Genomic DNA, 16,129 nt, shown 5'->3' with positions numbered 1-16,129 from the left:
TATGCCAATCAGAAACTGGAAGAATTATTTATCTGGCAGGCAATGATTCGTTGATCAAAATATCTACTTGACTCTAGTCTGGTTGAAGAAGACTTCATTTCTGGGTCCATGCCACTTAATCAAGGCACTTCCTACTGTCACAGTCGCGGGGGCATGAGAATTGTCATTGGAATTATGCAATAGTAGTTTGACAATCAGAGCTATTCAATTTCTGAGAGGATTATGGTCTATTTTCTTTTGTTTTTACTTTATTTTCTTAGGAAACTCTGTGGACTGATAACTAAAGTTGGAAATCTAGTCTCATGGAATAATCAGTACTAGAGTTAGTATATGCAAAGATGCTTGTCTTTAAATGTCTTCGTTTATTTCTGATTTATATTTCTGTTTCATTTTTTACATTTTTGAGAAAAGTGTGAATACTTTATTGTCAGACAGTTAAGTTTGCAAACTCATCCTAGAAAAAGTGCTGCATACCTCATTGCTGAATATCACTACAGTCACCTTTGAAGTACTCACCTTGGGAAGCTATGCACCAATGCCAGTGCCTAGTCCACCCTTCAAAGTAATTTTGGAACTCTTTTTCTGGAACGGCCATCAGAGCTGTCATTGTATTACCCTTGATGTCCTGAATGTCCTGAATTGTCCAATACAATTATTTGTTTACTCACTAAAAACTCCCTCACAGGCTGTGTGTGTGAGCTGGTGTATTGTTGTGATGCAAGAGCCATGAATTGTTGGCGAAAAGTTCAGGTAGTTTTTGTCTAACTTTTTCATGCAGCATTTTCAGCACTTCCAAATAGTAAACTTGGTTAACTGTTTGTTTAGTTGGTACAAATTCATAATGAACAATCCCTCTGATATCAAAAAAGGTTAGCAACACCATTGCAACAAGTTTGTGAACTTAATTGTCAGGACTTCTTATATTTCTATAATCTATATAATTTCAAATTAGTTTCCAAGATAATGGATATTCCATGTCTGTTTTTTACATTTTAAATTGTTTATATTCATACCTAAATTATTTAGTCCTTCTAAATGTGTATATTTTTGTTTGTACTTTTGCTTTTTGGATTAGGCTTGCTAAAAAAACATACGCATTTTATAACATAAAAAATTCTTAAATTCACTGATGCTAACTTTATTCCTTTTTTATTAAAACATTATATGTATAGATCACTTAACATTGCTCAGTTCTACCTCAATTATATATAGTATTAAAACTAACTTCAGTTTTAGCTATGGTTATTACTATTTTTGTTTAACAATAAAAATGATTAAAGACTGCATTTGTCTCTGAATACAGTTTTGGGGAAAGTCTAAGTTTTGGCAAGTTTCTATCTTCTTATTATAATCTTAAAAACTGCAATTTACATTAGGATTTATACTTTTAATTTGAATCTTAGTTAATGTATTGTCATAGTTTCTCGTTTAATAACAAAAATCATTAAATATTATATATTTTTTCTGAGAGTACATTTTTTGAAAAATTATATACATTTTGATGCTTTATTCCCATTGTTGTTTATGTTTAAGAATTCTATAATTAATGTTTGATTTTAACTCATTGATCCGGACATTAGATGGTATTTTTCCCAGAAGTGATATTTTTCTTTTCTGTTTGTACTTTCATTAATTTTTGTTGTTTGCATTACTTTTGATTTTGAATCGACTTTATGTAAATATTTTACATGTACAAGAAAATTAACTGTTTTAGAGACAGTTTAATGTATTTTTATTTAATAAAATAAATTTTCTTACTCATATGATCTAAATTCATAATACTTCTTGCTGCTTAATCTGTAAAGTACTAAATAAGCATGTTATCCTCAATATTAAACTACAGCTAGCCTTTTCCCTGTATTTGTTATCTGTTTATGGATGTCTGCAGGGAAGTACATATGCATTGACTGATTGATTGATTAGTTGATTTGCTATTTTCAAGCCCAATGGTTCCCTGCAGTAATAACTTCACTATGGATTGCTTCATAGAATTTTTCACTTGCACGTGGTAGTACTGCAATTCTAATTTATTTTTGTCTTCTGTTTCTTAACTGTTCTTTAAACTACTGCCCTTAGTGACTGAGATTTACATGATTATTCAAAGTGGCACATCAGCAAATTAGTGACATTTTCTTTACTGTGGAATAATAGAAAGATGAGGTTAGTAGATTCAAAAGCTCCTAAACTGAGTTTTCAAAGTTTTAGGGAACTTCGAGAAGACAGATGTAGTTAGTAAGTCATAAATAATATTGGACCTCATTGCTGTTTAGAAGGGCTCTATGAATTCTCAGCATATATGAATTTATTCAAGCGTTTGAAGAACACAGGCATAATTTGCAGTGCATCCATGAGCAAGGCCTCGGACAGACCCAGGAGGCTGCACATGCATGATGCTAGGGTACCTTCTCAAGGTAGACTCTGTAAAGGTTAAATAAAAATCTAAAAAAAAAAAAAAATCAAAACATAATGTTCCTTAGTGTAGAAAGGGAGAAAGATTCCCCACCTCCCTTTTCTTAGAGCATTTACTTTAGAAAACTTGTAGTTGTGAATTCTTCCTCTGCCCAACTGAGATGGATATACAGGCATAACTGTACTTCATTTTATTGTGCTTCACAGGTTTGCATTTTTTTTTTTTTCGGTTTGTTTGTTTTACAAATTGAAGCCAAGACCCTCCACCAGCAAAAAGATTACAACTCACTTTCTTGCAATACTCTTTGTTACAGTAGTGTGGAACCCAACCCACCATATCTCCGAGGTATGTATGTAAATCTTTTAAAATGCTAAATAAAAGCCTTTTGTCAGCTTTATAATTGGGGGATGTTTTTCTAAAGGACCTGGGAGACATCTTTTGGAAATGTTATTATCAAGGAAGATGGCATCACCATCTCCCCATTCCTATGAGATTTTAATGTCGGTCATCTGGTTCCAGATTCTACCTAACTTTGTGGAGATATGAGTGAGAAGTTTTATTATTCCTTTGGATACAGGCAGTTAGCAAACACAAACAGCCAGACTCATTGCCAGTGGCTGAACTTAAAGTATGTGTGTGACAGATGGTGCCATCAAGCCCTCTTATTAAGGACTACTATTGAATACCCTGAGAACATGGATGTCATGATTTATATCTGGTTATGAGGGTGAGATTTCTTTCTGTGTTTGCAAACTCTTCAGTGGTTGCCTGTGATGGACATCACATCTGGTTTAAGGCAGATTCAATAATAAAACTGTTTCTTTCTCTTCTGTTGTGGAGAGGTGTTCTGGATGGGCGGATTTCATTTTTTAATTATATTTCCCCAGCAATTCCCAGCCTTTACCAGGTAGTGACAGGAAGGTCAACACATTCCAATCAGATACTTCTAGAGTCAGGTTAGTGTCTGGAAAATGGGTTTCAGGAACTGATTTGATTTCAGAGTGGCTGAGAGCCCCTAACTGGACTGGTAGAGTTGTTTGGCCATTTGCCCATGATATTCCACAGACCCCTGTGTGTAGAAAACAGTATGACATTTTGGGGGTGAGATAGTCTAGTGCTCTCTTCAGAGGTGCAAAAAAGGGTTAGCCTGTAGCTGTTGGCCCTAAGTAACTTACCCTCCCCAAATTAATGATATAAATCTTTGTGCTAGAGGAGATTAAACAGCAATAGTCTGTGCTTGTTCCTTGAAAAGTCACCCATCCTCCAGTTTAAAGGTTTATGAGAAACGATTGTGTTGCTATCAGTCAAACTTTGAGTTGCAAATCTCCAAGAGAAATTTTTTACTCTGTTTAAAACAGGAAAAGACAGGAGATGTTGGGCTGTCAGTGGAAGGACTAGTTGGAAGGAAACTATGCACATAAATATATTTTTATTATCTACCAGTCTTCTGCTTAGCCCAAAGTGGAGAGAGATAAGTCTTTCTAGAAGAGCAATAAGAAAGACAAGTATGTTTTACACTTTGGGGGTATGTGCATAGTGAGGAGCTTCTAGAACAGGGAGCAAAACGTGGAACTAAGAGAGAAAACAAATTGCTAGGATTCAGCAGAGGAGTGATGTTCCAGCTGCAGCCCAGGTTTGGGCGGGGAAACAAGAATGAGCATAATAAAACCTTTTCACCCTAATCCACTTACTGTGAACTCAGCCTCTTTTCTGTGGAGGCTGGAGTTTCTAGCAGCTGAAGACAGACTGTTTTTCTAAATTGTAGAGGGCAGAACTATACATTACAGCATAAAACTATGCACGTGCCCCTTTTCATTCTGAAAAATATAGGAAGAGCCCACTATATACAAAGTACCTTTGGTGATGGTGTATCATCAAAGCTAAACCTCAGTGGATTTCAAAAGACTTCTTTTTTTTTTTTCAGTCCTGACACCAGCATACATTTCTGTTTAGAGATTTCCAATGTGTCTCACATTGCTGTCAATTGTCTCCTTCTGAGCATACCACAATCTTTCCATATATCTTAACCTGGGTTTACCCCACAAAGCAGCAACAGTCCTCTGATACACAACATCCCAAGGGTTAAACATGAAAATAAGAGGATGTGGAGCTCCCTTATCTCTTTGTCTTGTCAGTTTTATCAAGCTGGCAGGCTTTATTATTTCTCATCTACATCTGAAAGTGTACCAGAGCATTCTGAATAGAAATTAAGGTCATTCTGTCAGTGACCCAATTGAATTGCAGTGCACATCATTTTTATCTTAGTATAGCAAGCATTTTTTAAAAAAAATAGTTCACAATGTATTTAGCCTCTTACTTTAGTTACAAGCTGCAGGAAATTAGAATTGAACATAAGTATATTTTTCAGATAGACAAAATGAAAGTGTGGATTGCATTCTCTCAAGGGTCAATGTGGGAAACTTTACTGTTTCTAATCTGTGTAAAGGACCTGTATCATGAAACCAGTTATTATTCTACTAAATTAACTGATTAAAAAAAAAAAGAAAATGGGAAAGTAGTATGTACTCAGCATGAAACAGAAACAATTGTAAATGATTTAGACCTACTGCATAATTTTGCTACAACATTCCCAGCAATTTAATATTGTATGTTAAATATGTATATTATATGGGGGGAAATTGTGCAAATAGGTAGCAAGAAGCTAGGCATGAAGAAAAGCAAACCAGTCTGGATTACTTTAGAACACAATTTGTTGACAAAATAAGACCTGTGTAACAAATATGGCTAGGCATTTGCTTTTGTAAATAAAGTTTTATTAGAACTCATTCGTCTATGTTCATTCTTCAGGCATTGTCTGTGGCTGTTCTCAAGCTACAACAGCAGGGTTGAGTAGTTGCAACAAAGATCATAGTGCCTACAAAGCCTAAAAATGTACTATCTGGCCCTTTATAGAAAAAGGTTGCTAACTTTTGCTATAGAGGATATTTTAATACACCTTAGTCAAGAAATTAAGTAATAGTTACATTCTTAATGAATGTTTGCTTAATTAAATATGATGCCCACATACTGAGAACTCCTTGAGTATGGCACAAAACTTTCACAGGTGCTGAGCATGTGTACTGATTTAGTTCTGAATTATACTAAAATTTAATTCTATGAATAGGGAAAGTACAGCATGCCAAAGCCATTTTAAAGTGGGAATTACATAATACGTTTTAAAATAAATCAATAAAGAGTTGATATTATAATTATAAAAGTAACATATACACATGTTAAAATATTCAAATAGCAAACAAATTATAATTAAAAGTGAAGTTCTTTTCCCCCTTATTTAGAGATTTACTCGCTAAAATAACTATTGTTAATTTCTCTTTTTATTTATGTAGCTATATATTGTGATAACTTTTAATACACTTATTTCTAAATTCCTTTACTAGCAATGTAAACAGTTTCCACTCTCCCTTTTTAGAAAATGGTTCTATAATAGACTTATTCTACCTTTCATATCCTACCGTACTGTCTCTTTTACACTATGTTACTTTTATTTGTTTTACATATTTTTAGTTATTTATAATATTTTTAAACAGATTTATTGAGGTGTAGTTGATATACAGTATTTTGGTTATTTGCTACAAAATATAAATTGTAACTTGCAATTTTGCTTTAGGTTGGTGACAAAATTGAGAATCAATAAACAGAATGAAATATTATAATTGCATAAATGCTTTTCACTGAAGAAGAATCTTCCCAGCATCGGGATCCAGATATCAACACCATTTCTAAACCGTACTCAGTAACTCCTGTTTTTTTCATCCTAGGTTCTCAAAATTCTTGGTCTTCTTTGCCAGTATTAAAAAAAAAAAAAAAAAAAAAAAAAAAAAAGAAAGAAACTGGCTTTTGAGTAAATGAAAATTCATACAAATTCTACACATATTTTTATTTTGCTTTTAAACCTTATACAAAGATTGACCAGGCAAGAAATTCTGGTTTGAATATAATTTGCTGTGAGAACTAGCATTCAGTTCTGCTGAATAGAAGTCTGGTGCCAATATGAATTGTATTCTTTTAGGAAATTTTGTTTTTCTCATTAAAAATGTTAAGTTTTCTCTTAATGGTTAGAATTAAAATTTCATAGCATTTTGTCTAAGTGTGGCACTCTGGTCATTTATCCTGCTTGGTCTACGTGGGCCCTTTCAAGTCAATCTTTTTTTTCTGGCTTTGAGGACTTTCTTTTCTTAAATCCTACCCTGAGTTTGCCGAAATTAACCTTAACAGATGTTGGATTCCATGCATATTAGCTTTTCTCTTACATTTTCTATTTATACCTTTATGTTCCATGTTCTTGTGGAGACTTTTGATAGTATTCTTGGATCACCAACCTGTTTCTCATTTGTGACCATTTTATTTATTTTAGTTCAGCAATTTTATGTATTAATTTCTTCTGTTTTGTTCTCTGATTGCTGTTTTTTCCTAGTAGTCTGTACTTATTTTATGGATACATTATCCTCTTAAATATCTCTGACATGAGTAATATGAATGAACTAAAAGTTCATTGATCTTTCTTATCTTGGGAGTTGGTTCTGTTCATATTAATCCTTCCTCATTTTTTCTCTTTTTTAATATTCAAATCACTATGTTGATTAATAGATGTGGCTGGCACTGTTTCTTCTATAAAAGATTAGGATTGATTTCTCAACAGGCCTCCTCCTTGAATTAGATGGGTGACTGACTGCAGATTGGCCTAAGTGAACAGATGATGTTAAATGGTTGGATTCTCTTTCTGGTATTTGGTAGAATATATACAGGCAGGGTTTTTCCTCCCACTGTTGCCAAATTAAGGAATGCTTTTACTTTGGCAGCAGAGATATTTGAAGTTTTCACTCTTGGATAGACCCGCGTTTTCTTCCTTCTTTCTATTTCATTTCTCCGTTTTCTCCAAATACCCAGATAGAAATCTGCAGTAGACTGCTCATATCCTCTAAAATAAATTATCTGACCCTGGGTGTGGGCAGTTGAAAGTAAGAATGGCCTGAGTGACTCAGTTTTTTTGTGCTCAGCTCTTCGGTTATTCGTCTTTCTGTTTGACCAGTGATGCACAATTGCTCTCCAATGTGTTGACTCTGACCTTGCTGGAAAGAATTGCTAGAGATTTCTGGAAATAATTTGTATCGGACTCTGATTGCCTCTGTGGTTGCATCTCTAACATATCAACTCATTTAATCTTTGCAACAACCTTTGATACTGGTACTAGTATTATTCTTATTTTAAAACTGAGCAGATTTAGACACTGTTCACCTATGGTTGTCATGCAACAAGTAAATAGCAGAGACATGGTTTGACATATTAGTGCATGGCATGAAATAAGTGAATGTGTTTGCTATTATTATTGTTAAATTAATCTAAGACATATGCCATTTATAGCTAGAAATTATGAAATTTTCATAGGTATTGTTTATACATAAGTACTTTTTAAGGAAGAGATTGTATCATTAGAGACCACATCTTATGAGTATGTTGATAGTCTTCATTGTATATCCTGAACTGTATTGTATGACAGCCATTAACTACATATGCCTATTTAAATGTATATTTCAGTTAATTAAAATTAAATGAAATTAAAAACTCATTCTTGATTAGGAGAAACCCCCTTGCCACACACCTTGCTCTGTCTGGGCCTGGTCAGTGTGAACACCAGAATAAGTGTGCAGAAAGTGTGAGACAGAGAGAAATGGGAACCACAGCGATGTTAGTGATAGACTCATTTTACAGATTTGCCCAGGACAAGTTTAACCCTGAGTGGGATTTGTAATCATTGCCTGCATCAGTATCTTCTGTGGTATCAGTTAATATTACGATTTCTAGACTCAGTACTAGGCCTATAGAACTAAAATCATTAAGTGTGGGACTGGAGAATCTGTTTTTAACCAGCTCCCCTAGGCTTTTTATGTACTCTAAGTTTTGAGAGCCATTGCCAACTAAGTGGCTAACATGATACATATATAAGACATTTGGATTTCATCACTGTTTATGAGAATATTGTGTGCCACTCATATTCTCAAATTTACTTCACCATTTTTTCAGGTAATTAGTTTTAGTTCTGTCACTGTGATTGATACTGGCTATTAATTTATACCAGTGTTTGGATGTTTGAAAAGTAAAACAAATTATACATGTGTGATTACTATTCATTTTATCAATCATAAATTTGTTTTGGCATATCATTAACTCAATAGGTTTTTGTTTAAATGGTAATGCCTACTTACCATTTATAATGGCATTAGTTCTAATTTTAGAAGACACTGAGTAATGTTATAATAAAAATTAAGCAATTGTAGATATTACCAAAATTTTGGAAAAGGTAAACAATTCCTAATAGTTGATATCACAAATAATTACAAAAAAGATTTGTATTATTTAAGCTATATTTGAATATCCACACTTTGGAATTTTTCATAAAGCCATTACAATTTAATTGAAAGTAAAGTTATGAAACTTCACTTTTTATCAATAGCTTGCAATAACTAAATTTAATCTATATACTGCTATAGAAGTATAACTTCTCTGTGAAAATGTATCACTGTAAAATACTAGGAAAGGGTGGTAGTATTGAAAACTATGCTGAAAAAAAACTTAATACAAGACCCGAAGGAAAATAAAAAATCAAATACTTGTCAATATAGGGCATTTTTAATTATTTGCTTTAAAGAACATACTTTACGGGAGAATATTTTCATGAACATTAGGTAAGTAAGTATTCTTATACAGAACACAAAAGTGCATGAATTGGAAAGAAGTATATTGCAACTAAGGTCTCATGTTCATCAATTAACAACTTTAAAAAGGGATAAAATTGCAAGCCAGATAACAGGAAATATATTTGCAAGACATTAATATATAAGCAATAAATAGCTCAGAATGCATGAAGAACTTATATAAATTAAAACGTAGAAATTAATCATCCCACAGAAGTAGGCAAAATAATTCAGCAGTCACTTCATGAAAAGCAGATAGATACCAATAACCAATAAATATAAGAAGGCATGTTCAACCCCTTCGTCATCAGAGAAATGCAAACTGAAACTACAATGAAATATCACCACACACACACACAAACGCACACACACGCACACACACACACACACACACACACCACACAGACAACTGGACAGCAAAAATATGAACATAAATGAAAAAATACATGAAATATTAAAACAGACAATTGTGAATATTGACAAGAATGTTGATGCAATGGAAAATTTATACACTGGAGGCAATTCTATAAAGTGATGCAAAACTTACTGAGTTGTGATAAGGTAAACTCATTCAGCTTCTTTGGAAAATTGTCACTGTCTTCTAAAACTGCAAATACATATACCTGATCATTAAAGCATTTCATTCACAGACATACATATACCACAAAAGTGCATACACATATGATACAACACATGAACAAGAATGTTCATGGCAACTTTATAATAGCTTCATATTGGAAACCATCCAGATTTCCAACAACTATAAAATAAATTGTTATGTATTCATGGAATCAGTATATTGTAGCTATTAAAGATTTTTTAAAAATGGATGAATCTCACAAGTGTAATATTGAGCAAAAGAAGCAAACACAAAATAGTACAATATTGTATGATTCCACTTATATAAAGTCCAAAAAGAGACAAAATTTATATTTCAAAAGAAGTCAAAACAATGGTTTCTTTGGGAAAAGAGGGTGAGTCTGACAATTGGGACCATGCAGTAGGGGGTCCGCTGAGACACTTGTTTTAATTTGTTTAACTGGACAGTGGTGGTTTCATAATTTCATTCACTTTGTTATGATTCATTCAGCTTGTAAACTCATTATTTGCACTTTTCTTACACTTTCATAAAAAGTTAAGTAATTTAGCTTATTATATGATTATTATTGTGCAACTCAACAAATATAGTCCAGATGAAAAAAATTCAATCAATAAATTGGACTGAACAAATTTTAAACTTGTGGTACATTTAACAAAAGCTATTTTCTTGTTGCCTGAGATATTTCCACTTACACTAGTTCAAAACAACATAAAATAAAATATTGTTAAATTAAGTAAAAAAGATAATAGTATGGAAGAATCTCTAAATCTTTCCATTTAACTGAAAGTGTAAAGTTCTCAGTGATAGTGTACATGTGAATTCTGTTTTAGTAAAATATGGTTCAATTCACAAAATGTTTATTGAATTCTTAAATGTGCAAGAAACACATTTGTCATTGGGAAAAAATAAAGTACAAACACTTAGCTCAAAGAAGTAGCCATCTAAATGGATATTTACGGAGCATCTACTCTTTAATATTTAATATATTTTCTCACTTTTATATACAATTTCAATACAAAGCTCAAAGTAATCATTATTATAAGATTCCAATGTCTGTGTCCTTTCTGTTTAAAAGAAGGGAAATCTCTTTAAAGGTGATGTTCATGAGTGTAGTTTAAAAAGTCGTATCATTGTGAAAGCTATTGAAAAAAAATTTAAGGGATTGAGGAATGGCTGTGCATGTTACAGGAAATAATTAGTAAGAGCAAGATAAGGCCTCTCCAGGAAAAGATGATTATTTGAGCTGAAAAGGAACTGTTGAAAACTTTGGGACATTCATGAATGATAGCGGGTCATACTGTTAGTCAGCTTTGTACAATAAAAATCTGAAAGAAATATAAAACAAGCTTTTGGAATTTAGTGGGGCTACTTTATAAGGACATTTTTAAAGAAGTAGGATGAAGATTACATATTTAATTTGTTAGGCTCTAACAGAAGGATCCCTTTGAAAAGTTTTGATTTAAGATAATCTATTTAGAAGTATTAAACTGCTACTAACATTTTATGGATTAGAAAGGAAGGTTTGTAATAAATTGACTTTTTAGGAGGATGTATTAATCATCTAGATGAGAGTAAATAAGCAAATCACACTGAATAGTATAAGTGGGAATAGAAAAAAAGAAAAATCCAAGAGTCATTATAGAATCTATTGGTCCTGGCGTTTCTTTTTTGTTTTGTTCTTGTTTTTTTTTGTTTTTTTAATTGAGGTATAATTGACACATAATATTATATTAGTTTCAGGCATACAATATAATGATGCAATATTTGTATACATTGTGAAATGACCACCACAATAAGTATAGTTAACATTCATCACCACCTATAGTTACAATTTTTTTCTTTTTTCTTGTTTTCTTATAGTTACAATTTTTTTCTACAACTTTCAAAATCAACTCTCTTAACAACTGTCAAATGTGGAATACAGTATTATTAACTACAGTCACCATGCTTTCCATTATATCCCCAGGACTTATTTATAACTGGAAGTTTGTACCCTTTGATCCCCTTCATCCATTTTGCCCAACCCCCACCCTCCACTTCTGGCAACCACCAATCTGTTCTCAGTGTCTATGAGCTTGTCGTCATTGATGTTTTCCAGATTCCACATAAAAGTGAGATCATACAGTATTTGTCTTTCTCTGTTTCTCTTATTTCACTTAACATAATGCCCCAAGATCCAAGATCCATCTCATATGTTGCCACAAATGGCAAGATTTCATTCTTTTTTATGGCTGAATAATATATATATATATATATATATATATATATATATATATATATATATATGTATGTATATGTATATGTATATGTATATGTATATGTATATATGTATATTTAATATACATATATATGTGGGTATATATGTGTGTGTGTATATGCATATATGAATACATGTGTATATATACAGAGGGTGCCAAAAAAAGTATACACATTTTAAGAAAGGAAAAAACTGTATTAAAATTGTAATACTCGATATATACCGATAACAAAAGATGAATGAAAGTCATGTGTATATATATTTTTTAGTACCTCAGTATATGTCACATTTCATTATCCATTCATTCATCAATGGACACTTAGGTTGTTTTTATAACTTGGCTATTATAAATAACACTGCAATGAACATTGGGGTGCATATTACTTTTTGAGTTAGTGTTTTCGTTTTCTTTGGATAAATACCCAGAGGTCCTAGTGGTTGATTGAACATCAGAGAAGAGAAACTGGGCTCTAAAATGACTTCAGAGTGTGAGGTGTATGTTAGTAGTTATCAAATAGTGAAAAGGGTAGACCTAGTAAAGTCAGCAAAATGGATTTCTTTTCTTCACATTCATGGAAACTTGACAATGAGTGGATAGAAATTAGAGAATAGATGGAATTAAAAGCAGAGAAGGCTCAAAGGAAAATATTGTTTTCTTTGAGTTAAATCAATGCTTTCTTTCTCTTGCCTCACAATTTTTAAAACATTCTCTATATTTTAAATGTGTTTTATTTTATCTTGGTGAGTAGCAAGTTTATATTTGGTATTGTTTTCAAATATTTTTCTAAAAATTAGCATTTATTTTTACTTGCATTATAAATTATATGTATTTTTGCGAAGACGGGGTTATCAAAGTCTAAGAGAATCTGAATAGACTTTTGTATTGCTGGGGTTAATTATTTATATTTAAATTATTTAATTATTTTTTAAAAAGTACTTCATATATCAGTGTGATGAAATATGATTGCCCTTTTTTCTTTTCATGTAAAATCTTTTATTTATCTATTTTTTAATTTTACCCATTCTCTTTCTGTTTGCCATCTTACCTCAGAGAAAGCTGTATATCATCTCATTTTCCAGGTAAATCCTTCTTACCCATTTCTATGTTGAAAGCTACTCATGATCCAGTTCTTCTAGAAACATGGTTTAATGTTAATCAGGTCAGCTTCTTGTACTTTTTATTTTCCTCTTTATTTTAGAAACTTTCCTTTGAATGTCAAACAAACTTATGTTTTCCAAAGTCTCAAAACTGCTATCCCTTGGTGTCATGCGGGGGACCCTGCTCGCTGCGCCATTTGTCGTGCAGGGCGGCCTGTGGGGTCTCTGCTCCCGCTCCCCATACAAGAACGCAGGACATGGTGAGGCCGAAAAGGAACACCCAAGGAGCCATAGGTAGGGGAGTCATACCACTATATTCTCTCTGGCGGCACTATACTCTCACTGGAGGCTGGATCCACACTGTTCGCAAACCGCCATCCACGCTTGCCAGCCCAGCCGCCATCTTCTTGCTAGCCCCATTCTTTCTCTCTCTTTCTCCCTCTAGCGTAGCCACAGCGTTATATTGTGGCCAATGGCTCACTGGTTACAGCTGACGGCCAACTAGCCACAGCTGATGGCCATGCAATCACAGTTGGCCATTTACTACCCGAGCCAGGCACCTGTTTATGTGAGGCCGAGAGCCTGGAAACTACTCTCTGGGGCTCCGCCCCCACACTCCACCCCTACAGGCTCTCGCCTCACAATCTACGCGACAAGCGTCTTCCGCGAGGGGCCCTGTGCGAGGAGCCTGGGGGTGAATGCAATATCCTGGACACAGCCAGGCTCTCTGGGCACAGCCAGGGTTTCTAAGGGCACCACCAGTGCTTCTGGGCACGGCCAGACTTCCTGGACTTCTTAGGGTACCACCTGTCTTCCCGGACACAGCCAGGGCTTCTCAGGGCACCACCAGTACTCCTGGGCACAGCCAGACTTCCTGGACTTCTTAGGGTACCACTAGTTTCCCCGGGCACAGCTAGGATTTCTCAGGGCACTGCCACTTTCTCTGGGAACAGCCATACTTCCTGGACACAGCCAGGGCTCTCAGGGCACTGCCACTCTCTCTGGGAACAGTCCGACTTCCTGGGCACAGCCAGGGTACCTTCAGGGCTCAGCCAGACTTCCTGGACTCAGCCAGGGCTCTCAGGGCACTGCCACTCTCTCTGTGCCTCTCAGGGTACCCTGCTGGAACAACAGCGACTCACAATCAAGGTGCTTACATATTCTCAATGGCGGCCAGTCAAGAGACAAAAGCAAATATCCCCCAGTTCCACTAACAACAGTTCCCAAACAAACAGTCAAGCGGTCCATTAAATTAGGGATGGAAGGCAATTCCCCATAGTCCATAGTCATTCACCAGGGCTGTCCTGGGGGTGAGGGACGACCTTGACCTCAACCTTATCTCCCACGGAGGACTCAGCAAGCGTTACCTCCTGGGACTATAAGTCCTGCATCCAGGCTGCCTGAGCATGAACTTCCCCGGCCCACAGGGCCACAACGACCTTCGCTTTCTCCGGCCTGTGCTGGTTGGGGAACCGTCCACATCTTTCCACCTCTCCACGGGGCTCCATCTCTCCAGCAGCTGCATGGCTTTTCCTGTGCTGGTGGGAGAAACGTCCACGTCCTCCCACCCCTCCACGGGGGTCCAGCTCTCCGGCAGCTGCTCCTCCTGGTCTTCCTCAGACTGAGTGTTCATACGCACAAACTGCTCCACCGTCCTTCGGAGAGCTTTGGCCGGCACCATACCCTGCTCGCTGCGCCATTTGTCATGCGGGGGACCCTGCTCGCTGCGCCATTTGTCGTGCAGGGCGGCCTGTGGGGTCTCTGCTCCCGCTCCCCATACAAGAACGCAGGACATGGTGAGGCCGAAAAGGAACACCCAAGGAGCCATAGGTAGGGGAGTCATACCACTATATTCTCTCTGGCGGCACTATACTCTCACTGGAGGCTGGATCCACACTGTCCGCAAACCGCCATCCACGCTTGCCAGCCCAGCCGCCATCTTCTTGCTAGCCCCATTCTTTCTCTCTCTTTCTCCCTCTAGCGTAGCCACAGCAGTTATATTGTGGCCAATGGCTCACTGGTTACAGCTGACGGCCAACTAGCCACAGCTGATGGCCATGCAATCACAGTTGGCCATTTACTACCCGAGCCAGGCACCTGTTTATGTGAGGCTGAGAGCCTGGAAACTACTCTCTGGGGCTCCGCCCCCACACTTGGCTTGCCACATTTCTGTGCATTCAGTGGAAACCTTTCCGAAGACCAGAATTTATATAATTTTACTTTCATATCACTTTCTTTTCAAAATTTTGTAATATGACTTATTTTCCTGTCACTTTAATGAAATTGTATTCTCAAATCATTAGTTATTTTAGTCTTCGAATGGAAGATCTTTTATAATCCTTTCTCCTTTGACTTTCTTTAACATTTATACCTGTTGATTACCCTCTTCTTAAAACCAGTTTTATGCAGGTTTAGATCTTCTCCATACTCTCATGATTGTTTCTCTTATTTCAGATTCTATGCTGGCCTTCTCTTTCTATAGTCTTCCACTGATGATTAGGTCACTTCAACTATCATTTTGTGTGACACTGTGACATATTTTTTTCTATTAAATTGCAATATGAATGCAAATCTGCATTTGCATGAACAGTTTTATGTGAATAACCCACTCACTTTTCAAACTTAGTAAGTCTGTAAACAAACTTGTCATTTTTCTTCTCAATACCAGATATTCCTTTAGTTTAGAGAATAAAATTCTCTAAATGACACTATTTGCCTTGCTTTCACTTGTTCTTTTTTTTCTTTTCCTGAAATGGTTTGAGATCATTATGTCTCAAAGGATTAGTGGGAGAGACAGACGTGTAAATTCTCAGATAGAATGAAAGCAGATTGGAGTTGGAGACTATGAGCACGTGATTACAGGACTTCTGAGCAACTTTATGGCTTGCAGCTAAACCCAACAACTAGAAGAATGGAAGGGATCAGTATTTCGCCAACATCTTTAGTGCTTTATTGGATAAGGCTTGCTTTGCTTGTTAACTCCTCCAGACCTCTGAGTTGTAAGCATCTGAGTCCCAAGGGATTCTGCAGTAATCTGGCATGTCACTAAG

This window comes from Rhinolophus sinicus, chromosome 3 (genome assembly GCF_057876585.1).
Source record: "Rhinolophus sinicus isolate RSI-liver-muscle chromosome 3, RSI-T2T, whole genome shotgun sequence".
In the NCBI taxonomy this organism is placed as follows: Eukaryota; Metazoa; Chordata; class Mammalia; order Chiroptera; family Rhinolophidae; genus Rhinolophus; species Rhinolophus sinicus.
This window is presented reverse-complemented; position numbering follows the sequence as displayed.